General features: G+C 50.1%; 1 protein-coding gene across 2 annotated transcripts in view; it reads right to left on the bottom strand.

Annotated features, from left to right (window-relative positions):
* SMAD3 (SMAD family member 3) overlaps positions 1-26,372 on the bottom strand; it is a 118,337-nt gene that overhangs the window by 61,392 nt on the left and 30,573 nt on the right. The window contains exon 1 of one of the 2 annotated variants that reach the window (XM_058294382.2): positions 20,105-20,196. The exons of the other annotated variant lie outside the window; for it this stretch is intronic. The gene's annotated coding sequence lies outside the window, so the exon portion shown is untranslated. Of the gene's footprint in view, positions 1-20,104; positions 20,197-26,372 lie in introns of those variants that run through there. 2 annotated transcript variants of the gene reach the window in all.

Raw genomic sequence — 26,372 nt, 5'->3', positions numbered from 1 at the left:
GGGCCGGGAAGAGGAGAGAAATAAGTAAAAAAATAAATAAATCTTCAAAAAATAAAAATAAATAAATCCTTATAAGAATGCTGTAAGGTAAATTTTATTACCCACATTTTATAGATGAGGAAACTGAGGCTCAGAAAGATTGAATGACTTGCCCAAGGTGCCAGATGGTCAGTGGCAATCGCTGGGATTCAAACCCAGGACTCTGTGGCTCCAAGTCCAGGCTCTTCGTCATTGCCCATGAGACCGAGCAGGCAGCCCACACTCCTTGTTTGCATGGAGGCCTCTAAATGGTAAACATCCCAGAAGAACGCCAGCCCCAGAGAGGCTCTGCCTCTCATCCCCACCCCCCACCAATATGGCCCAAGGATTTCCCAGCAAGTAAGAAAAGGCAAACCACAAAACAGAGTCCACGCATAACCATATCCATATGTGGCCGAGGCTCGGTTAGCTCAGAATTGGTCACATTTTAAAAGGGGTGAGCGATAGGGAAGGTGGATTTTACTTTGTGGCCTATGAACTTTGTGGCCAGGCTGCAGCAGGCGGGAACCAGGAAATAAAGAGCTGGTGGCCAGCACAGGGCCAGATAAGGTATTTTTTCAGGCAGAACTCATTAGCAAGGCTGAATTTTTCCAAGGTGCAGAAGCTCAGCTCTTGCCGACTCCATTAAAAACCGCCTCCCTGTCACCCCAACCCAAGCTGTCCTCTGGGCTCTGGTCTTGCACGCGAGCCTCACATGTGCGTCGCTGTAGCGCCACATGGAGAACGGCCCAGGGCGTGGCACAGGCGAGGCTCGCCACAATTGTGTACTGTTGGGTAGATGAGCGAGTAGATGAATGAACAGACCAACCAACCCACAAAGGAACCATTTTAAAGGTGCAGAAGACAGCCCTGAGAGTTAAGGAATTCACAAGACAGGGTTCAAAGGACATGAGAAATGAAAGGACGATACAAGAACACTGCATACATGTGAGCAGGGGAAGGAGACAGGGCAAGTGAACAAGCCTCCCCTCTGTCTAACCCGGGTGAGTCCGGGGGTCAAGGCTGCCTGCAGGTTGGATGGAGCTCAGGGAAAGAAAAAGTCAAGGTGGGCCCGGCCCCTTGGGAAGGCTCCAGGGAGGACGCGCTTGAAGGGGGAGCAGCCTCCAGACAGGACCAGAGGACATGCCAGTCTCTTAACCTCTCGACCTCTCGTTTTCCATTTTTAAGGGGGGAGGGGAAGCAGGCAGAGAGGGAGGAGACAGAAAAACAAAACGCCTGCTTAGACAGTTCACATTTGACCTCAGACAGGGTAAATATTTACTCGTCCATTCATGAGCCTGGCTCTGGGAGCGCCCTCCATTCGGGCCATCTGGGTTTACGCCGGCGTCTGGTTTGGATTTGAGGACCGGGGCAGCCAGTGTTTAGCCTGTGGCACGGAGTCCAGTCCTGCACCTTGTCTGTCCATCTGAGCTAAATGGATCTTGCTTGAAGACAGTGGAAAAACTGACTGCCACGGTTATCCTGCCGCTCGTGCCAAGACAGCAGGGAGCTGCGGCGGGCGCTGGCTCTGCTGCACTCACCTTGCTGGCCCGTCCCGACTGTGTGGGAGTCGGAGGGCTTTTCTCCTCACCAGGAAGCTGGCAGGGAGGCATCCTGCCCTCCGCCACACGGGTGAGGAAACCGAGACGCAGCCAGACCATACCGTTTACTCAAAGCTACAGAGAATGGACACCTGAACCAGTCTGAGCGCTCCCACACAAGCCACTCATTCATTCAACAAACATTTACTGAGGGCCAACTGGGTGCCAGGCACTGTCCAAGGCACTGAGAATACAGCTGAGGACAAGACGAGGAGGCCCCTGCCCTCAGAGAGCCAGCATTCCACGGGACGAGAGGGGCCTCCGAGAGTAAAAACATTAAGTTAATTCCAATTGGTGATACATACCAAAAGAGCAGGCAGGTTGCAGGGCTGAGGGGAGAGGTTTATGCGGGGATAGGCCACTTTAACCTGAGGGTCCTTAAGAATCACTGCAAAGCATGCTTCAATTGCATGTTCCCAGATTGCACCCAGGAATTCCATTAGAGCATGGAGAGAGAGACCAAGTAACACTCATCTTTACTAGCCGGCTAGGAGGGTAGAGGCAGGTGGTCCAGGACTCCCGGCAGCCTGGGGGTCCGGGCACAGTGCTGTGGGTTCTCGCCCCAGCACTCACGAAGCGAGAGTGGACAAGAATCGCAACTCGAGCCTCAACCACCTCTTCTATCAAATGTGCATCCTAACACCTGACCCGACTCACAGGGTGGCTGCGAGACTCGAGAAGTCTATGAAGGTGAACTGTCAAGGGCTGGACAAACCTGAGTTATGTACATTCTTAAACCTGCTGGGAAGAGTGGACCTAGCAAACAAGAAGGAAAAGAGCAGCCGCGAGGGGCTCAGTGGCTGTCCGTCAGATGTATGGTTTTTCAGGACACAACACCTCCACACGTAACCCGCCTGCCAAATAAGATAACGCCTCCTCAAGCGGGGTTGCTCAGCGCGGGTCACACCGCCCGTCTCCTCCTCACCAGGGGCAAGCCTTCCCCACCCGTGGGGTTCCTGGTTAAGCGAGCGGCTGCAACCAATGACTCCCCCGCCAGCGCTCTTGCCCACATGTTGCTCTTATGGTCAGCGCACTTCATCCAGCAGTGACCTAACACCAGCGCTGGTTCAGTCAGCAGCAGCCGCCTCTGCTCCCCTCCTCCAGCAAGCACGAGCTCACATTTCAGGCCGTTGGCTCCCCGGGGCATGACTCAGAGGAGTCAGTTGTCGTAAAAAAAAAAAAAATGCTTTTCATATTTCGAATCAAAAATAAATACCACGCACTCTGGATGGAAGCCAGCACAGATGCCTCTGTTGTGCTATTGAAGTGCAAAGGCCTGGGGAGGCATAAAAAGCGGTTAATTCATGTCATCCTGTCCCTAGTGACTTCATCTGCGGTGGGTCAAGAGAGTGGGCCTGAGGCTGTTACAGGACAGAGTAGCCAAGGGACGAGGGGTTGGTTCACGCGTTCATTTGCACCAGGAAGGTGAAAAGCAAATCCCTTGCAGGGTAATCTCCAACCCCTGCTTCCAATGGAAAAACATGGCAGTGTCCTCAGTTAAAGCTACAGGCAACATCATGGATCCAGGCAGAGAGATGCTAAGTCACATCAAAGAGGCAGAACGGCTGCCAGCCAGCCATGCTAGGCACGGGCTGGAGCAGGTCTTCATCTCCACCAAAAGTGGGTGGTCAGCACCAGAAGCTGGAAGGCAGAGCTACAGCAGCAAGCAAGCAGTGCCCGCGTTGCCCTGCCCAGCAGCGGGTCGGCCTGCACACGCGCAGGGATGCACCCAGCCATCAGGGCCTGAGGCCACTCAATGTGTTTGCTTCCTGTAACTCCCTCCACCCCTAATTCTGACCCACCCAGACCTCTGACCATTTGGCTTCCTGGGTGGAGTGCCCATGCGGATAGAATGCCCTGGGCCTGACCTCACAGTGGTTATACTTCTCAATATAGACGAATAAACTAGTTTTTCAGCTTCTTGCTGATTTGTGGCAGTCAGCCATCCTGACCCTCAGCCTGACAAAATAAGGTTTCTGAATTTGCAAGGTCAGACCCAGCTCCCAGGTAAATCCACCAAAGTCAGAGCCACCTGCTGAGGTTTTCTGGCCATTAGCCTTCCCTGGCGGTCCCTCTGTCATACTTTTCCTTCTAAAATTCCTCTAGATGCCCCCCTCATTTGGGCACAGTGCTGTGAGATTTGAGGTACCCTCAAGATCACACCTAAGGGAAGCGGACTTGGCCCAATGGATAGGGCATGCGCCTGGTTCAAAGCCAGGGCCTCCTGACCCATGTGGAGCTGGCCCAGGCGCAGTGCTGATGCGCGCAAGAAGTGCCGTGCCAGGCAGGGGTGTCCCCCACGGAGGGGAGCCCCACGCACAAGGAGTGCGCCCCATAAGGAGAGCCGCCCAGCGCGAAAAAAGTGCAGCCTGCCCAGAAGTGGGGCCGCCCACATGGAGAGCTGACCCAGCAAGAGGACGCAACAAAGAGAGACACAGATTCCTGGGCCACTGACAAGAATACAAGAGCACCAGAAGAACACAGCGAACTGACACAGAGAGCAGACAAATGGAGGGGGGTGTGGAGGGGAGGGGAAAAAAAACAGATCACACCTAGCTATAGTGTAGAAACCTGAAATTAAAACCTGAACATTTACTTTCAGCCTTGTTTAATTTCTGTTCAAGCCTGGTCGCATTTGAGGCCGGGAACAGCTGTGGTTTGAAGGAATGAGGCACTCTGGTCCATGAATACCCTAGTTAACTAAAGGAGAGCCAAAAACCTTTCTCCCCTCCCAGTTCCTGTTAACAATATTTCCAGGAAGTACCTATCCACTCTTCTGCCTCAACAAGCTCCTTTATTTTGGGAAATATAATAGACTCTTTTTCTAAAGACTGAGGATCCTCCGGCCCCTCCGGCCAGGATTAGGAAGTGAATTCTCCTGCAGAGATCAACGCTGTGTAGCTGTGCGGTGGAGAGCCAGCCGTGGAGGGCCAGCCATGGAGGGCCAGCCGTGGAGGGCCAGCTGTGGCTGCTCCAGCACAGCCCCTCCAGTGTCTTCTTTCAAAGGAACAAAAGCCTTAAAATAAAAGCGATAGCGGCTTACTCTCCAGGATTTGTTTCAGTCTTATTCTACAGGGTATTTAAAGAGCTGGGAAAACAGGTTACACTATTTTCTCTCTGTTTCTAGACTTATTAGACATTCTGGAATGTATTTTATTATGCTTTTTCAGATTAGCAGTTGGAGCCATTGTTTTAAATCTAGAAGTCCTTCACCTGAAAAGAAATCCAAGGGTTGCAGAAAAACACTGAGCCTGTCATTTGGAAACATGTAACTAAAAGACCATTTCTAAAGAGGTTTTATCCTGCATTTCTCAACTTTAGACACTGGATATATCCAAGTGCCTGCTACGTGCCCAGCACTGCTACAGACTTAGAATGCTAGGGGTCGGTGAAGGTACCACAGAATATTGATGGCTACTGTTTAACGAACATTTACAGTATGACAGAAGTTGTGTTAAATATCTTACATGTGCTACAATTTAATCTTTAAAACAAAGCCAGTGAGACATTTTATTTCTGTCTTACAGATGAAGAAACTGACACTGGGAAAATTTAAGTCCTTGCCCAAAGACCCTTAACTTCCAAGTGGTGGGACCAGGATTTGAACCCGAGTCTGTAGGAACCCTAAAGCCCAGTTCTTCAGCAGGCTATTGTGCTGCATCTCAGACCACAGGAAACATCACTGCAGGCTGATGACTTTAAGGGTTTTTCTCTCCATGAAAAAACTACCCTTGGCCATAGAGTGATTTACTTTCTTAACATTATCAGAAAACAAGCGTTTAGGAACTAGCTCACCTTAGCTCCTAACTAGCTGCATGACCGTCACCTACCCCCTCACACACACACTTCAGTATCCTTGGCTATAACATTAGCATATATTTTCTGAGGCCCCTTTTGGCTGTAACAAAAGGGGGGAAAAACATAAATCCTCAAATAGCAAACAGGCTAAGGGCCTAGTGTGAGGAGAGCAGCACTCGTGCTCACTCCCAAACTCCAGTAAGGAAACCAGCAGAAACCGGCCGCCCACAGCTGACGGGGCACAGGGCGAGGGGCAGGAGAGCTGACCCTCACTGCACCCCAGGCTAGTGAGAAGCCTACAGCTCAATTTCTTTTGTGAAAGAAGGAAAAAAAAAAAGGTGTACACTTCTGTTTCCTCAACTGCAAAATGAAATTTTTCATTCGGTCATTCAGCAAAGGACTGGTATGTGAATCCACTAAAATGTTAATCATGATCATGCTTTTTAAAAAATATATAAAAGGAAATTTAAAAAGTAGTTGCAGCACCTTTAGAATAAAACACATTTGGGTTAAAACTCCAGATCTGCCACTTAGTGGCTATGAGTGGTCAAGTCAACCTAACATCTTGTTGCACTCAGTTTCTTCTTCTATAAAATGGGGATGTAAATCCAGACCCTTAACCAGTGCCGTCTGAAAGAATTTTCTGTGGTGATGAAAATGTCCTCCTCTATGCTGTTCAATGCGGTAGCCATTTGCCACACGTGGCTGGCGACTGAGCACTTGAAATGTGGTTGGTATGACTAAGGAACAGGACTTTTAAATTGATTTAATTTTAATTACCTGAAATTTAAATAGCCACATGTGGTTAGTGGCTCCCGTATTATACAATGCAGCTTTAGACAGCTGTGATAAGAACTAATAAGGAAACATTTGTAAATCACCTAGTACTGTACCTAGGACATAGTACGTTCTGGAGGAAAAAAATGCATGAATGTACATTGGTCCTATCAGTTGAGATGTAAAAATCAAAACAGATTATCAAGAAGGAGAAGCACTGGAAGCCTACGCAGACATAGACATGAATGGTTTATAAGGACCTAGAGCAATTAGGTTCACTACTGAAAGTGTTCCCTTAAGCATGTAAACCGAATGGCTGAAAGTCTGTCTCGTTTTCTTCACAAACGTTCTAGCACATTTTAGACCAACATAGGTTTTCATAACCCTAGATGCTCACTGCAGACTGCACACCCCGTGAGCAAACCCTCGCTCCTAATAAAACCTTTCTCCTAAGGCGGCAGCCACCCCCGGCCCATCTGCAGCACTCCCCGGGGGGGCCTCCAGGGAGCAGCCTACCCAGAATGATGGAGGCGGCAGGACGTACCCTGCCGGGGGCACCTTCAGCGCTGGGGTGAGAGCTGCCCACCACGTCCACCAGGCAGGCGGGTTGGCAGGGGCCGGGGTGCGGAGCACCCACCGGCACTCGCTGGCAGCCAGCCTGGGTTAGAGCCCGACAGGAAACAGGGAGAAGACAACACAGGGGCCGCGTGGAAATCCCCACCGGGCTCCACGCCGGGGTGTGACTCAGCGGGGCTGGCCTGGGAAGGGCCCTCACCCCCTCGACCAGGACATGGCGGGGCTGGCGCAGGAAGCAGAGGCCGCCCGTCTCTCTGCACAGACTAAAGCACGCCAAGTTCTTAAGTATTACAAATTATATTACAGATACAGTCAAGTCCTCCCTGAAAGCACACAAGTCCCAACCCATTAGGTGAGGATACAAGGCCCTTTAACCACCACGAAATGCACTTTGCTAGAGAAGGCAGGTCTGAGTTCAAGTCCTGAAGCTGCCACTAAGTTCAGAAATGCATTTAACCTTCCTTTCCGTGTACGGTAAGGGGAGACCCAGAGTGAGAAGTCCACCCAAAGAGACAGCAAGGAATGCTCATGAGACTTGTCCTGGCTCCCCCTCCCCGCCCCCAGGTCAGGGCCAGCTCTCCTGAGCTGCCAGAGGCTCTCCCGGCCTGCGCTCCCACTGCCACATTAAGCAGCTGGTGCAAAATCTGAACCCAGGTCCTAAAACGCCCTGGGCGCTCCAGGGGCTCATGGCTAGTGCAAAGCAAAAAGCAGCAAGCTGTTTAGGAAAACAGGGGTGGGGGTGGGAAGAACATCCTCGAAGCCTATTCCTAGTGAGATGCAAGAGGCTTACTAAATCAGTTCATGTTAATACTTTAAAAACACCAACTTGCCTCGGCTTTTTTTCAGAAACTATCTTAGGCAATGTTATTTTGGGACTATAAACAGCTTACAGCAGAACCCGTTTGCCCCATTCGCCTTTGCTTTGTACAGGTTTGAATTTTACGGATGTCTTTGGCAAGTCTCAGCTACAACTCAGCTGGGGCCCATCCATTTAATAAACAGTCCCGTTCGGTTGGCCTGTGACAGCACGCAGGGCTCTCCCCCTCCACAGGGTCATCCCTACCAGCTTCCTCTCCGGCTCCCACCCCAAGTCTCTCTTCCCAGCACCAAGGGACCACCAGCAGGAGTGACCCACACCTTGTTTCCACTTCCTCGCCTTCCATTCACTGCGTAACTCGCTGCGACGGGTTCCAGGCCCGCGCTCCACTGCAGCGGCCCTCACCAAGGTCACCGGTGGTCTCTGAGTTACAAAACCCAAACCGCATGCTCTTCCGGCTGTTCATCCTTGATATTCTGCGACATCCAGCTCAGCCACTTACTTCCTTTCACTACAGGGTCTCACCACCCTGGGCTTAGTGACACACCATGTGCCATCTCGCTTCTCTCTCTTTCCATCCCCTAAATGTGGCTGTTCCTCAGGTGCCAGCCTGGAGGTCCCCCTTCTTGTCCCACCCTCTCCCACCTGCTTCATCCACGTGACGATGACTCAGGAACGTATATCTCAGGTCAGACCTTTCCCCGAAACTCATCTCTCCAGCTGCTGGTTTATGTCACCTGAAACGGGAGCTCCATCACTATTTGCTGTTACGTGCCAGCACTCCACGATGTTCTACTTCTGTGCCTGGTTCTGTGCCAGACACTACAGAACACTCCTCAGGGCACGTGATGATAAAATGCTATGGGATTTCAGAGAAAAGGAAGGCTCTATCTGGCTGGGGCTCCCCAGGAAGGCACCACCAAGTAGGCAGCATATGAATGGTGTCTTGAAAGAGAGAACAGAAAACCAGCATTTTTATCCTGCACAGGGGACAGTCGTGACTCAGCTCTCCACATCACAGTGGGAGAGCCTAAAGCCTCGACAGGTTATTTTCCAACTGATGTTGGGAAAACCCCTTGTAGAAAGGCATTTTCTATGTAGCGCTCTAGTTTAGGTGCCTGTGTGGCAGAACTGATCTCTTTCCCCCAAAGTTATAGTCTGGCTTAAAGGTGATACACCTTTTTGCACCTGAGTCTGCCGACCTGAGTCCAACCATCACTTGATGATGGGGTGTTATCTTTTTGGCAACTGTCAAAAGCACCAGAAATTGAACATAATGGAAACTGCCATTTATTGGCCGAAAATACATTAGACCTGCTTTGCTCTAACCCTGGTTAGAAATGCTCTACCTGTATTTTCATTTATGCGACCCAGCCTTCTCTTGGCCCCCTCTTGGTCAGGTTGAGCCCCTCAGTGGGTCGCCAGGATGCCCTGAGCACACACCCCCACTGCAATTACCACCGTCTTCCCCCTACTCTGTGAGTCAGAGGGCACAGGCTGTTGGCTTCCTAACTCCAGGACCAAGTTGGGCACGTGGCCAGGTCCCAACATGAGCAGGCTAAATGAACAACTCTTTAGGTCTGTCAATTATAAATCAGCATCTGTATGTTGTGCTTAGTATTATTTACTTTCTATATTATCACTAAAACATCATCACTTGGTCACGTTTCTGGACACGTTTCAGTTAAAGACAGCTCTCTGTAAACAGAGTTTGCAGATCCATGCTCAACAAGCCACATCTCTTTCACATCAGTCTGGATGGATTCCCAGCAGGAAGGGAAACATCCTCCCACCCACCAGAGCCTCACACTCAGCACCACCTGCTCAGACCCCACCTGGGGACCTAGTGATTTCCTAATGACCAGAAGTAAGCAGCCACTCTGTGGCACAAGGGCAGCATCAGCCTGGGACTCAGGACCTGAACTGAAGGCTGGCCCACCACTTCTGCTTTGGGACCTGTGGTTTTCTCCTATGCAAAATGAAGGAGCTGGAGCTCTCAGGCCCCTGCTGCTTCCAAAAGCCAGTTCTCGTCTACCTTCCCAGCCTGACTGAACAAAACCATGCCAGCAAGTTCTCCATTGGCAGAAATCGGGGTCGCCACACCGCATGAGGACAGCATGGTGGGGAACCACCTGGATTTGAGGTCAAAAGACCTCAGCCTGTGTCCTACTTAGCATTTTTGGCCTGTGAGACCTCTATAAACTTTGCCTATTCATCCATTCCCGGGGTAAGGCATTCAAAATGGATTATTATTATTCCCACGTATTCTGCTACATAGGCCAGTGCCAGCCCTGAAGGAGCCAGCCCTCCAATAGATGCTGCAGTGAAAGCTTCAGACAAGCGCAGGCATCAATGTGTATTGACGTGCTGGGGAGATGGAGGGCCTGGGAGTGGCGAGAACCTGGTAGGCTAGTCCAGACAGCTTCCTGGAGGGAAGGCAAGTGGGGATTTCCAAGCAGTTTACTTTTTTTCCCCCAGTAAACATTGCATTTATCCACTTTCTCACCTCCTGATCTTTGCCTGCCAAATCGGACATGCCGGTCACAAGACCAGGAAGCAGCAAGGCTGGCTGGGTAGTTTCCCAGTGGCTAAGAACCATCTGCCCAAGCTCACTGAACAAATGGACAATTTCTTCTAATATATGCCAGATAGGTGTCCCCACTCTGTGGGGCTTGGTCACTGCCTCCACCTAGAGCACGCGTCCTATCTGTCCACTGAGATCCCACAGGCTCTGAGCAACAGCCTCCTCCTCGGACCTCGTTCTCAACTTCATTCTCACAGGACTGCAAGGAACCATAACTGTACATCAGCAGCTCCCTTTCCTGTGTGCAACTCCAGCCAGGTGCACGCTCAGGGTCATTAGCACAGCAACGCCCACACAACCCCAAGAGATGGGCACTGCTGTTCGCCCCCACCGTACCAGCCACGGATCCCCGAATCAAAAGTTTAGGTCCCTTGCCTTGAGGCTACACCACTCATCTGCAGGGAAGATTTCCAAGCTCCTTTTGAGGACCAGGGCTTGTTCTAGGGTAGAGATGGAGCTACCTCCCACGGCAGCAGTGTGCAATCCTTTCTGCCCATCCTGCACCAGGCACGGTGGCCCTGGAGAGGACAGCAAGGCTGCGCCCTCCAGCACCTCCCTCTCTAGCTGGAGGTAGCCTGTCAACTATCATCCTGATCATCAGGAGCTGCTTGTGAGCAGTATCAACCACTGCCATCTCCATGTCCCCAGCCCCTCGTGGTGCCCTTGGCTCCTACCAGGTGCTCAAGAAAGGCCTACTGCATGGAGCTGGGTTGAGCTAACGAAGAGATGCCGCAGAGGCCTCCAGTGGACTGCTCTCTGTTGTTAGATGTGTCTGGCTCCTCTCACCTTGTACTTCCACACCTGCTGGTCCCTCTGCCCAGGCTGCTCGCCACCCACCTCTCCTCTGGGTGAATTCCTGCTCATCCCCTGGACTTTACCTCCACTATCACTTCCTTGGGAAAGCCTTGCTCAATGGAACCAGGTCTCTCTGCCTACAGCTCCCAGGCTCCCTGGACTTCTCATTCCCAGCTCCTCCGATCTGCAATCCCACGCTGGGGATGAATGGATTCCCCAGACTGCAAGTGCCTCAAGACAGGTACAATGTCTTTGTTCACCATTGCATCCAGAGCTGGCACAGTGCTGAGTGCATGAGTTAATGCCATTAAATCTTATTTCAGCCTCGTCATGCCATCATTCCAGGAGGGAGGCCCAAAAGACACTACCATCCCCACTTTACCGAAGAGGACGCTGCAGCTCAGAAGGCACCCGTCTCTCACCTGGGGTCAGGGGTACAGTCAAGACTGTGACAAAAGTGCTGGGAGGGGCCCATGGCTTTTTCTTGTTGGACTCTTTGGCATCTAGCCCAGTACTAAGAACACAGCAAATACTCCCCAGATGTTGACTGATTTGGATACCCAAGTAGATGGAAACAGCAACTAAATGACCTCAGAGGTGAAGCCAAAATAACTTGTTGGGGGGTTTCTTTTTTGTTTAGCATCACATTTCCATTGTGGAGGGAGGCCACGTTCATTTGTGATTCTATTCTGCTTGGTTCTAAGAACACAGCCAAGGTGCTGCAGGGACACAAAGAACCCTGAGGGCGTGGGTGAGACAGCACTTCCGTGGGAGCAAAGAAGACTTTCCTATTGTCTCATCATCTAGGAAATGCAGGCGTTCAGGGGCAGCCTGAGTTCCAGGAATTCTAGCTCTTCTGTGCAGCTTGCTTGACAGCTGGGACAGAGCACTGAACCAGGAGTTAGAGACCTGGCTTGGCCTGACCCTGGACCGGCACGGTGACCTTGGGCAAGTCAGTGTCACTACAGGCACGACGGGATGCCAGCACCCTGCCTTCCTCACAGGGCTGTGGCCAGCCTCAAATGAGATGGCAGGTGTGAGAAGTTCTTTGCAAGCCAAGCCGCCGGACACCTTGTGTTATGACAAGCGTTCTCCTGCACTCCCGCAGCCCTGGCCGCCAGCGCAGAAGGTGCTCCCCAGAGGCTGTTTGCCGACAGCCTTTCCCATGGAGGCAAATGTAACTTTAAAGGAAACTTCGGTTACCTGTCCCAAAGTGCCCAAGGCAGAAGGGGGCCTCTCAACCCTCTAAATTAGATAAAGGCTGGAGGCCAGCAGGTGGAAGAGGAAGGGCAGGGTGAAGTAAAAGTCAGGGTGCCCTGGGTTGGGTTTCGCTAGACCTGTGACTTGGCTTACCCACTCTGGGGTTCCATTTCTATAAACTGGGAAATGATAACCTCCCCTCTAGGTTGGTGTCCAAATCTAATTAAAAAAGAAAAAAAAAAAAAAAGAGTGCTACCAAAAAGTGCTAAAGCCCTTTATGGGTGGGGGATGGGGGATCAGGGAAGGCCACCCAAGGGGACACATGTAGTCTGTAAAGGCAGCTTGTCCGTCCCGCGGTGAGGGAGCCTATGTGGGTGGGCCTCTTTGCACAGTGGCCAGGTCTGTGCCAAGCACAACCATAGGTGGCAGTGGCCCCAATTCCACAAGAAGCTATCCAGTGTGGGTCAGGACCTCCCTCACGCAGGCTGGGTTTTTCCATCAGGCAGGAAGTTGGAAGGCGTTTCAGAGAAAGTGAGCAAGAGAGAAGACCCTCCATCACCAAAGAGGTGGAGAGGTAAGTAGGCAACACAGCAGGTGAAGCACCACTGCTTGCCTTCTCTGCAAAGCCACTGCCATTGCTCAGAGCCAAGGCACACACACCCAACTGCTCAATGTTTACCACTTCTCAGTGGGCTCTCAAGAAGCTGAATGCAAGAAGTAACTGCTAAAACACAGCCAGAGGGCATCATCGCCACGTTCCTACCTCCAAATTGGTCCCAATTAATCTCAACTTGGTGGAAGAAATGCTGGCAAAAGACATAATAAACATTCAGAATTTCACAAATATTAAATCAATTTTTGTAAAGCACCTCCTATGGGGCACTTTGGGGAGATAGGAGCAAAATTACACACAGTTCCTGCCTTCAAAGGGCCATTGGTCTAAGGCGACAGAACTAACATGAATAAAAAATTATGTGCTGGAGAAGTTCCTGTTAGACCCATGTTAGAATTTCTCTCCTGTTGCAATCAATGAAAATACTGAACTTCTTCCAAGTATTTGTTAAATCATATGGACACATTAATTTTGTAAGAGGTCACATTTCCCTTTTTGTTCTGGCTGCTAGGAAGGTCAGGGCCAAATTCATAGGCCACCTCCAACAAGCTCACACACCTTTAAAACATGCAGTACTCTGTACTAATGTTACCTCTGGCTATACCTTATTATTCTACCTTTTCCCCTCTTCCTTCCTTCATTTCCTTACCTATCTTTATGCTTTTTTATTCACTGTATTTCTGAGGATTACCTTTAATTCCCCCCTCCCCTTTTTTTTTTTGGAAAAAGGTAATTTATGAAAAATGCATTTAAAAAGTTGATTAATAATACAAAGCAAGAGGAATCAAGACAGTGTGGTACTAGCATAAGGACAGACATGCAGATCAAAGGAAGAGAAGTGAGAGTCTAAAATAAACTCATATCTATGGTAAACTGATTTTTGACAAGGGTGCCAAGACCATTCAATGGGGAAAGAATAGTCTCTTCCACCAATAGTGCTGGAAGAACTGGATATATACATGTAAAATAATGAATTTGGACCCCTACCTCATGATAGACATAAAAAATTATCTTAAAACGGATACAGACCCAAATGTAAACCCTAAAGCTGTATTGTTAAAAGGCTTAAAATGCACAGAATTTCTATTTGGGACAATGGAAAAGTTTTGGTAAGGGATGGTGGTGATGGTAGCACAACATTGTAAACAGAATTAACAACACACAATTATATTTTTGAATGTGGCTAAAAGGGAAAATTTTAGGTCGGATGTGTTACTTGAATAAAAATTTTATTAAAAATCCATGGTACTGCACAACAGAAACAGTAAACCCTAAGTTAAACCATGGACAAGAGTTAATAGCACAATTATAAAAATGTGCTTTCATCATAAATAAAATGTAAGAGCTAAAACTATATTTAAAAATCTCTAAAAAAACACAGGAGTAAATCTTCATGACTGAGTTGGACAATGGTTTCTCTGATATCACCTCAAATGCACAAGCGGGAAAAGAAAAAAAAAAGTAAACTGGTCCACATCAAAATAAAAAATTTTGTGCTTCAAGGGATACCATCAAGAAAGTGAAAACAATCCCAGAATGGGATAAAATATTTGCAAATCACATCTGATAAGAGTCTACTATCTAGAATAAATAAAGAACTCTAACAATTCAAGAAAAAGACAAATAATTTAAAAATGGGCAAAAGATTTGTAGATTATTTTTCCAAAGAAGATATACAAGGGGCCAATAAGCATAAGAAAATGATGTGCACAAAAAAATAACAATGCTCAACATGATTAACCATTAGGGAAATACAAATCAAAACCATAGAAAGATATTACTTCACACTCACTAGGATGGTTATAATAAAAATAAGACAATAAAAAGTGTTGGTGAGAATACTGAAATTGGAATCCTCATACACTGTTGGTGGGACTGTAAAATGGTACAGCCACTTCGGAAACAGTTTGGCAATTTCTCAAAAAGTTAAATATAGAGTTACCATATGGCCCAGCAATTCCACTCCTAGCTATATACCTAAGAGAAGTGACAGCATACGTTCACACAAAAACTTGTACGTGGATGCTCACGACACTCATAATCCTCAAAAAGCGGAAACAACCTAAATGGATGGATAAGCAAAATGGAATATTATTCAGCCACAAAAAGTAACCAAGTACTGTTACATGCTAATTCGGATGAACCTAGGAAAAACATGCCGAGTAGCAGAAGCTAGGTCCAGAAGGTCACATATATGATTCCACTGATATTCCATGTCCAGAACAAGCAAAACCAGAGGGACAGAAAGTAAATTCGTGATTGCCAGGGGCTGGGGTGAGGAGGAAATGGGTGGAGACTGCTAATGGGCACAAGGCTTCTTGCTGGGGTGATGGCTACACACTCTGTAAACACACTAAATATCAACGACTTGTATACTTTTAAAGAGGCGAAAATTATGGTATTTCAATTATATGATATTAAGACTGCTATTTAAAAAAATACCTTACTAAATAAAATCCGGAGTGTTGTATTAATAACAACACACCAGAGTTGATTTCCTACTTTTGACAAATGTCCCGTGGTAATCTAAGATGGTAACATGAGGGAAGTCAGGGTGAGGCGTATAAAGGAACTGTTTGGGTCATCAGGGAAGTTTTCTGTAAATTTATATTCCAAAATAAAAAGTTTATTTAAAGAAAACACTCATCACACAGGGTTATTATGTAACTATTTAATCAGGCTTACAGGACTCTGGTTTACCTCCCATCTGGACCTTAGGCTGCGCACAGGCAGGTGGGACACGTCACAGCCAGGCCCACGCACTTCACCGACGCTCAAAACACGGCTGAGGGGCCCAACGACAAGGAGTGCATGGATCTGAGAACCTCAGAACCGTCCTTTCCCTCTCACTGTCTCCAAGCCTCACGACGACAGGGTGAGGTACGTCCTGTCACCAGGGGAGGGGACACCCATGGAACTGCATCCTTTTGTACACACAGGCTTCTGCTTTGCTAAGCCCACCATCCCCTAAAGCCAGATCTTCCTCCCTACCCTGCACTGGGCCAGGCTCAGTGGAAAACAAGTGGGGGGTGGGGGGTAGGGGTGGGATGGGGGTTCTGGGGTTCCCTCCCCCAGTGGGGTGGTAACGCTTTGAGCGTTCCACAGGTCCTTGCACATCCCGTGATTTGAGCCCCTTAGACCTCGGTGTGTTTGCACGTCTCTCTCCAACAACTGAAGGGAACTCCGAGGGCAGAGATCATATCTTATTCATCCCTACATCCCCAGGGCCTTCAAGGTCTTCCGTTCTTTGAAGGAGTTAATTGATTCGTTCATTAACTGATGACCTAGAGGGATTCAGAAGTCACCAGTTAACACCCTCCCTTAAAGGAAACACACTGATTCTGGCAGAGCAGCCCTAAAAAGCAAACTCTTCTTGGCCAACTCTCTCCTGCACCGGCCTCACTAATGCGCTGTGGTTGTGCTTTGTGAGAAGCGCTGGGTTGGTTTCCCACCCCGACGAGCCTGAGAGCTACGGCTTCCTGTAATCTGGAGACACGGGAGGGCAGGAACCGGGCCGTGGAAGGGGAGCGTGCTCTGCAGGCTCTGCCGGGCACGCGGCAGCCCCCGCTTCCTGTGGGGCCGCGGGCCGCTGCCTTCGCCCAGCAGCCGTGGCGCGCAGGGGCACGCGGGTGTCGCAACTGCAGGCAGCACGCGGGGTCATGCGAAGTTCAACTCTGGGGTTTTCTCAGACCATTGGGTTTTACTCATCCCCTGTCCATTAAGCGTGTTTCCCCCCCACCCCCTTCTTTGTGTGCGTGTGTGTTTTAATTATTCGATGGCCCTCGGCTTGCTTTCATAACCCCACATTAACATTTCTCACTGCTACTGAGAAACCAGGCATTCCACCCGCTGGAAAGCAGTCAATAATTCCAGTTCTGAGCACGAACCCTTGGGGAGAAGGTCGGTGTCCAATCATTACAGAGGAGGATGTGAGAATTGCAGCATCCCACTGGGAGGCTCTCAGCAGTCACGCAGTACCCCTTCACCCCCCACCCATTTTTCAGATGAGGGCCACGAGTCCCAGAGGGCTACGGTGACTTGCACAAAGTCACAGCTCCAATCAGAGCAAAATGACTCAATTTTTCAAAATTGCTACCACAAAGCATTTTTCAGTCCAGGCAAGCATTCCGCATAAAAAGCAAATCCCTCCACACAAAGAATTTACAACGGAAATCATGTCTTACAAATTAACAAGCCATGGGAATTTTCTAATCACCCAGCATTAAAAATACCAAAATGCATATTCATCCTATGCATTCATTCAAGAAGTATTTATGAAGTGACCACATGACCACACTATCAGACACTGTGCTAGGCTCTGGGGACACAGAGGTGAGGAAGAACTGGTCCCTGTGCCTTCAAGAAGAACCCAGCTGTGAGAGACAGTCCGACCCATGGACTTAAGTCTATTTTAAATGAACCCTGACTTGTGTAGCCTTCAAAATAAGTAGTGTCTTCTTTGATTTTTTATCTTAACCTCCAGTCAGTGAAATATCTAGCTTTCCACTATTTGTTTTTCTTCCCAAAGGGAGATGAAGCACAACTGTCTTGTTCAATATATTAAGTCACAGACCACAGGCAGGATGCAAGAGCCAGATGCTCTGTCTTAGAACCAGTGCAATGGAGAGAGAATGGAGAAAGGCAGGGGCCACCCTGTGGCCAGAAAGACACACACACCGAGTGACCCAGTGCCAGCACCCTGCCAGCTTCTGACATAGAGATAAATGCCCAGAGGCCCTTCCCTCCAGGGGCTCACTGCTGGGGACAGAGAAGACAGACCCAGAAACAGAAGAATTCAATAGATCTAGGTGCATGACAAGACCTAGGCACACTCAGGCCAGCTGTAGGGGCACAGAGGAGGGACACTTTGCAACGGCTGGGGCCTGGGGCAGGGGTAGGGGGTCCAAAGGCTACTTCCCGGACAAGATCAAGAGGCACCTACATCTTGGAGGAATCTAGCTGAACAGGCTTTGGACATCCCAAGTCTGGGCATGAGGCAAAGCGAGGAGGCAAGAAACGGCCTGGCATGGAGATACCAACACCCTTAGAGTGGTGATGCTCCATCTTTCTGGGCCAAGAGTGATCATTTTTAATTTCACCAATTATTCACAGACCTCTCCCACGACGGCAGCTGCCCTTGAAATTATTCACCCCTTGGACAATGCTTAACACGCATGCCCATGTGCAACCGATATGCAGTCTTGTACCTGCAGCTGTCAGGCTGGAACGCTCCAAATCAGAGCCACCAAGGTGAGGGCAGAGCTCCTGCAGCCCTCGAGGGACACGCCAAGTTATTCCACAGGCACCGGGACTCCTCTGGGCAGAGAACGGAGCAGAGGAGGTGGGAGGGAAGGCCGGTGGGCAAGTGCAGAAGGCTCGGTCATCCAGGTGAGGGAGGAGACTTTCCAAACCATGGAAGCCTCACACCCCTGATAATCTTCTTTAAACCAAAGGCATCTTCACCAGCAGTTGCCACCCTCTTTGCACTCAATACTAAAACAAATGCTTAAAAGGAGGGTTTTCTTTAAACAAAAACAGAACGGCCCCTCCTTTCTCTGCCTGTGCTGGCCCATGCCACGTCCAAGTGAGGCAGGAAGGAGAAGAGACTGGGGGTGGGGTGCAGTGCAGGCACAGAGTCCCCACCCACACAATCACCACGGACAGGGGCTCCAGCTATCAACTGAGGCAGGGACCAGGACAGTTGGTGGGGGCTCGGGGTGCACTTTGCTATCAGGGATAATCCCATCCCTGTGCTGCCTCGTCCACCTCACCCTACAGATGAGTTGAGTGGGAGGACCCGGTGACAAGACTCTCCCCACACCTTAGGCGCCTCAAAAATCAAAGAGGTGATGAGCTTCGTCCCTGGCAGCAGAATGACAGGTTGCTTATGGGGTGTGATGGGTGAGGTGGGGGAGATAGCCCAGGTAAAGCCACCTCTCTCCTGGTGTCCAGGCGCTGTCCTTGTCACCATGCCGAAAACTCCCACCATTGGTCATTCCTCTGGCATTCCAGACTGACTAACTGCATCCCAGGCTTCTGTTAAAACATGAGTCATTACGATTTACTTCTTTTAAATTCACTTAATAAACAGTTATTGCTGCACTGCGCTTGGCACTGGGTGGAAGACAGAGGCTGGAGGCTTGGGATCCTGAGGCCGGGAAGTAGGAAGGAGACAAATTGTGCCCATGGGGCCTTGGAACCCCTGCTAAGGAGCTGGACTCCACCTTGGCCACACTGGGAGGTTACCAGAGGGTTTTAAACACCAGGGAGGGGTCGGCTCTGCATCCCCTGGGGTACTAAACACTAGCTCATTAGCACCATTAACACCTTAGTGTGAACTCAGGAATCAGACGGAGTGTTACCTTGCAAAAGGCCAAGATGGGGGACTGATAAGTTTTGATGCCAAAGGAGTGAAACCAGGAAGGGCTGGTGCTCAGAGGCCCCTGAGTAAGGACTACAGAGTGGGGACATAGCCCCTGGGGGTCAGGTGGGGGCGGCGGCAGCACAGACAGGTATGGCATCCACAGGCAATTCATGCAGTCAAATATTTACTCAGCCACAGCAGTCCAGGGCACCGGAAACCAGGGAGAACAAAAGACACGTCCCTGCCCTGGAGGGGAGGAGGGACAGCAAACAACAAGCCCTCAGATTTATAACTACCATGTGGGATGCTGACTCTGAAGGAAAGAAAACGTAAGCAGGACAGAGTGCATCAGGAGATACAACTGGGGGGGAGGGAAAACCAGGGTGGGCTGGGGACTGATGTTTACGCAGAGACCTGACTCGCATTAGCCAGCTGAAACCGTGGGGAAGCACGTTCCCGACAGAAGGAACCGCACAGCTGACGGCCCTGAGGAAGGGGAAGGAAGGAGGCCCCGCTGGGGAGGAAGGCTGGAAAGGCAGGCCTGGGCCAGGCCCCGCAGCCGCGCTGGAGATTCGGAACCTCGGAACGGTTTGAAGCAGATGAGCCACGTGACAGGATGTATCTTTTCTAGAGATCACCCTGGCTGCCCCGCGGAGAGGCAGGGAGATCCGTCAGGAGGGAGGCCGGGGGAGACGGGAGAGCCGACAGGCCTAGATGTTCTGGAGGCGGCGCTGATAGGACTCGGGAGTGGACTGGACGACAGGGGGTGGGCAGGTGACAAGGACGCCTGCCCGAGTGGACGGTGATGGCTCTCGCCGAGAACGGGCAGGCTGGAGAAGAGCCGGCAGATGGCAGGGAGGGCAAATAAAGGCTCGATTTGGGACCTGCTCGAACAAGGCCCCCCGAAGCAGCCCCGCAAAGGCGTAAACAGTGGACAGACATTCACCTCCACCGCCCTGACCTTATGAAACTCGCCCTGTGCAGCTTCAGGCAGAGGCGGGTCGCCGTGTTTGGAAATCCTGTGAGCCCTCCGGCCAGGGCATTTCTTGGCACCTGTGTTCCCAAAGATGCATTCCTGTTTCTCCCTCCCGTACCCTGTCAGGAAGGAACGCTCGGCGGCTTTCCTCTTTTCTGGAAGTGCCAAAGTCCAGCACAGGAAACTGCTGCTGCTGCCAGGGTGACTAATATTTATCGCTGGTATATACAGTAGCCATTCTTCAGGGCCGTGAAGTGCTGCCCATGGCTACCGCCACAAGCCTCGAGCCGCCCTGCCCAAGCTCGGGCTTGCCTCGGCATTCCACAGGGCTGAGTAACTCCACTTCTTTCCGTGGGGCATGCACGCCCTGGGCCCCGGTGTCTTCTTGGTGTTGTGGACTTGCTGCCTAGGGTCAGAGGTCAGAGTCTCCTCTGCAGCCTTTGAGGCATGCCTCGGTCTCGTCCCAAAGTACCCCTCTAGCCTTAGCTCCCACTGCAGGACACAGACAGCAGCCCCTTCCCCAGAGAAGGACAAGGCTGGCAAGACCTTCGGGGGTGGGGGGTGACCTCATCTAACCTTCTCATTTCCCAAGGCAAAACGGAGGCTCAGAGAACTCAAGTGACACGCCTGAGGTCACACAGCAGAGCTGGGACAAAAACGCTGGTCAAGGGCTCTTTCTTTGGGGTTCTGGCCACAGGGCTTCCCCACAAAAGGTGCTGCCCCTCTGGTGGGTAAGAGGGAGCTACGGGCACACTGACACTGAGGGAACCCTGGGAGAAGGCAGGGAGTGGGACAGGAGAAGCAGCACCAACACACCCCCTGAGATCAAACACTCAAATATGTTTGCACTTGAGGTGCCACAAAGTCTGTCCTCCCCAAACCGCTCTAATGGAAAGCAGGCGTCACAAGGAAAAGTAGGGGGGACCAGGACCCAAGGAGGCAGACAAGAGGTTCCTGGGAAACCCAAGACCGCAGCTTTTAAGAGAAATGGTTTCGTTCCCGCAGTACAGTTGATGGATTAATCTCTGCCCAATCATCTCCATAAAGGGAAGGAGGCTGGGCAAAACCCACAGAGGAAGTGCTTTCTTGTGTGACAATGACCATCGAGGAAATGTGATAAGATAGCACCCAATACAGAGATCCAATGTAAACCCTGCCATTTGTGCCAAGCCCCTTGCCAAAGTCATCTGCCTTCAGCCGCCTGTCAGAGCTTACAGGATTAATGGGAAACCAGCTGGAAAAAGGCATTGCCCACAATCAGTATGAATATTTAAGACTAACAGTGTGTACAGCACAATAAAGTGGGAACAGAGAAGGAGCGCCTTCACTCCTTGATGGTCACAGATATGCCTGAACTTAGGAATAACAGAGAGTGACAGCAAAATGCAGGGGGACCAGACAGAGGACAGCTTCAAAGGAAACGCCAAGCAATCCTTTCTTCCTAGAAGCTCCATCTTCTATAATCAGGTACATTGATTAGTATTTTTTAACCCATCAAACCCATTACTGTCTGTGATTTTATGTATACACTAACACCCTATTACTTTGGTAAGAACTAGAAAATCCATTTGTTCATTCATTCACTCACTGAGCACCTCTGAAATACCAAGCATGATACCAACCCCAACACAGGGGTTACGAAAGTGGAGAAAATAGCCAGCCCCTGCCCTGCCTGCCCTGGAAAAGCTCTCAGCCATCAAAAGCTGGGATCCAGGATTGGGGGGAGGGAAGTATCCTGAAATCTGACCCTATCTATCTTCCTACCTTTGACCACCACCACAACGGAACCCGGGAGGCAGGCACTTTTTAAAGTAGGGGCCTGTTATATTCACGTTCTCGGCTACTGGCCCTTTCCTTCCTCCAGCTTTCCTGTCTCACTGTGGCACAGCCACCTCACCCCCACTAACCTTAAATGTCAACACCTCTGGAAAAGGCAAAAGAATTCTGCCACCTTAAAGAGTGCAAACACCCCTCTCTAATCAATCAAAGTGGGTGTTTATGGAAATCCAGCACAAGCTGGGTGCAAAGAAAGGGGCGTAGGGTGGTGGTGGGCCCTCACGGCCATGTCACAGGCTGAAATGGCCGCCCAGGAACACTAACAGTTGGAGGAAACTCTCCCAGCTGTTTCAGCTGCGTCCCAGCTCCCTGCTGAGCTGGGCTTAGGAAAGCTACAGCAGAGGTGGGGAGCTCACCCCTGGGCCCCGCAGCAATGCCCGCCCGTGTCAGAGTCGGCAGGGGCGGTGGAGGTGGAGGACACTGAGGTCCGGGGAGGGCGGCGGGAACTCAGGGTCCTGGCCTCCGGGCCGGTAGAACACACCAGTTCTCCAGCTCGCCCTGTGGTCCCGAGCTGGGCCGGCATGCACGCTGGGTCACAGTTATCAATAACTTCAACACGACACCATTAATAACTCACGGACACGCAGCTCTCTGAATTTCCTCGCCATCCGTCACCTCCCTGATCATCATGGCCATCTTCTGACGTAGGCAGAGTGGGTCTCGCTATCCCGCTTTATGTGATGCTAAGTGAGTCCTGAGTCCTGAGGAGTCTGTGTGCCTGGTATGAAGCCACATGAAACGGCCAAGTGCCCAGGCCTTGGAAGGCCTTATCTACTACTCTTCCCCTGCAGTGGGGGGGAGTTAGAAATCAAGCATAAGCCATAGCCCCTACAAAGGAAGCTAACAACCAAATTTGAGAGGATGAATGGCACTCAGACAAGTTACCTAGAGTGGAAAAAGGACAAATTAATATATATTCAGAAATATGTCCTGAGGATGTGCTGTGTGCCAGACCCAGGAAGTGATTCACTGGATCCTTCAGCAAAAGAAGAGAGGGTTCACTGTGAGCTGGAATAGTTTTAAAAAAGAGAAAGACAAAGGAGATGGGTCTTATTCTGGGCTTTAAACACAAAAAGATGAAGAATCTGGGGAATCATCCCACAAGGTGAGCCAGAGCATGGCAAGGGATGTGGAGAAAGCAGGGAAGCCTCCCCTGGCAGGGCAGAGGGTTCATAGGAAGGTAAACCCAGGGAGGTGTCAGCTCTGGAGAACTGTACATGCCAGGCTGAGGGGCCTGCAGAGCCTGCCTACAGAAACGCAGCATGTCCAGTCCTCTCGGTCCATCCTCGATCACTCCCTCCTACTGCCCAACCAGGACCCCCGAGAGGCTCAGAACGCCCCCTGGGTAACCGACTGCCCCGGGGGCCTGGTTCAAATCTCCTGCAGCCCAGTCTACGCACAGTCGGTTTGGGCAGACCCAAAAATTCCTGCAGATGAAGAAAAGTCTGTCTGAGTATCTGTAAATCCGTTCCACTGCTCAAGGGAATGTGGGTGTAAGCCATACTTTCAAAAGGGCCGCATTTCACACATTTTAAGTGGTTTTCACACATTTCTGAGCAAGAGCATGACTGCTATGTTTGTGAACGTAATGAGTTTCAAAAGGGAAAAAACAGAGGTTCAGTCTGACTCATCCTTACACTCCTGGCTTTTTTTCCCTCTCTCTCAACACAAACTCATACACATCCTAATATAAGCAACTTAATATAAATCATTATAAAAATGGTGTCCTTGTGAAACACACACAGCATCTCCCCCAGCACTCACCTTTAACCAGCATGGTGGGCGCCGAGAGGATTCTTTGGGTCGAGTCCTCTTATTTTCAACATGCTTGCCTTCCAGGAGACCCAGGAAAACCCAAACTGTGAACTGGAGGGCAGGAGCGGGATTTACTCCCAGGGCCTTAAAACAGAGCAGGTGCCTCCTAACCCCGCTGACTTGACAGCAGGGAATAAATATCCGTGCACTCCAATTCCTGCTTCCCACAGCCGAGGCGCCTCTGAAAATGAAGTTCAATTCTGTTCCACAAAGCACAACTCCCAGTGCAAACCAGTTTGCGTCCTTTCATTATTTCTATTAGTCCCACCCATCCTTCAGTTTCCTAAATCAGCTTGGCAAAAGCCTCAGCAGTTAACAAAGCACTTTAATGTCCATACCAACTCCACGCGCCAGGAGAGGTCGGGGATGTAATTCACATTTAAAGATGAAGCCCCACGGCTCAGCATTAGGGCTCTTTCCCAAGGTTGCATAGCTAATAAAACTCAGGTCTTGGAATTCCTTCTCCATGGACCTTTTACCTCAGTTACCAAGAGAGTAACTAAACTTCCAAGAGTCTGAAACTTTATTTGGCTTCTCCTAAGGAGTAAATCTACATTTCAAGCAATTACAGCTCCACCTCGGCATCACTGTCATCACCACCGCTTCACTGGGCACCCTCCAGGGCAGCAGGCTGGGGCGTCACCCAGAGAGGAGACCCATCAACTACCCAACCAGAGGCTGGGAGATGAAGGGGGCTTGCTCAATTCGAAAACTCTTTCTGACGTCCAAGCGTTTAAGCAGGTCATTGACTCCCAAACGTAAATATTAATATAAGCTACAGTTTCATTTACCCTGTGCTGGGGCCAAGAGGGTTTGAAAGGAAAGTGAGCACAAATTAGGTACTGGAAAGTTTCTTATTTCCTAAGTGTCAGATGCTCACAGTTTAAAAAAAAAAAAAAGCAAAGCAGCAGCCGTGTCACATGGTAAGTCTCCCATCAAACCCCAAATGTATATGCTTACACATAATTGGTTCCTTTTGCTAAATGCTGAAAGTGAGTAGCACAAATGGAATTGTTCTAGACACACACTGGGGCACAGCTGCGGCCTTTGGCTATGTCTACTAAACAGCCCCGGGGCCTCCTGACCGTTGAGTAAATCCTGGGTGTCTGTTCCACCAGCACAGGACAGACAGCTTTCCAGGGCGCCCAAAGCAGAACAGGGCTGAACCTCAGCAACCCAGACTTGACACAGCAACATAAAGGGGCTAAAAAAAAAAAAACAAACCACTTTTTCCTCTGTGATTTTCCTAATGGAAAGTGGGGAAGCTGGACTCTAAATCCCAACCGTGGTACTTGCCTTTGTGCCCTTGAGCAAATCACTAGCCCTCTCCGGTCTCTGGTTCCTCATGAAAGGGTGGACCTGGATGAAAGAGTTCCAACCTTGTTTTGGCCTCAGTGCACAGATAAATGATGGTGCCCTCTCTCTCCCACCAAACACAAACATATCAGAACCCAAGTCAAGGAGAGGATGCCATCAGAATATACTTCGCCTGAATTGATAGGTAAACCACTCACAAACGTCAGTAATATTATCAGTCATAATTGAGATAACCTATATAAGGTGAGTGCTCGATGTTAGCGTCACCTTCATCACCATCGTCAATAACAAAAATTCCTCACTAGTGGCACATCATGACACCTCACGTGAGAATCACTGGCCTGGATGACCCGTGAGGTCCCAGGCGGCTCTCGACTGCTCTCGATATGTGACGACGCTTCTGCAGCTGTCCTGCACATTCTTCAGTTCACCAGCATGTGTCAACTCCAACTTTCGAGCACCTGAGCACTACGCCATCTTCATGCAGTAACAACCGTAAGCTCGCAAAACAGTGGGACCCCTCCTTCAAGTGGTCTTGCCACATGAAATTTACAAAAATAGCAAATGGTTAGGGAGGAGGCGTAATTCATCATTTTTCAAAATGAATCACCACAGGATTCCTTTAAATGGTTTTCCTGATACGCTTAAAACATAATTCAATTTACACAATCAATGCTTCAGCAATAGGCCTTCTCCATAAAACAGTATGCAGCTGTTTGAGTTGAGCTCCAATTTTAGACCACTGTCATGGTTACAAGACAGTAGGAATTGATATCGATGTCTTCTTCTCCCCCCCTCACGCCCCCCATAATTAGCACACTCGATCGGACACTGAAGTCCTGCGTATTTATCTCCCTTTCCAGCCCTGTGACATGGAACGAGAACAGCCACTTTAAGTGTTAGTTTACTCCTAGGGACTACAGAAGTCACACCCACGCTCACTAAAGCCAGTGTACGAACCCAGAGTACAGTGTCCCAGAGACGGGACTTCTCACTGCTACTCACAGAGCTGACCGTCGGGCACAGGCAAAAGCCCACACTTGGGAAGCACGGCCTCCCACCGTCATCTCCTGGTACCCCGTCACAGACGGAGACCACCTACCCAGATCCTCACTTAGAGCTCAGAGTGAAGCGGCAGTGAGGTCCTGGGGAGATGCTGGGGGGCGCATGGGCCTCAGGGCCCACTCCCACCTGCCTCCCCCCCAGGCCTCCTCAACCAAAGCAGTCCTCCCCGAGTGCCCTGCGGCCAGTTCTCTCCCAACCCCGAAGCTTGTTTTCTTTAATT

The sequence above is a fragment of the Dasypus novemcinctus genome, chromosome 3, assembly GCF_030445035.2.
Source record: "Dasypus novemcinctus isolate mDasNov1 chromosome 3, mDasNov1.1.hap2, whole genome shotgun sequence".
Lineage (NCBI taxonomy): Eukaryota > Metazoa > Chordata > Mammalia > Cingulata > Dasypodidae > Dasypus > Dasypus novemcinctus.
Note: the sequence above shows the minus strand (reverse complement) of the source record. Positions and strands in the feature narration are given on the sequence as shown.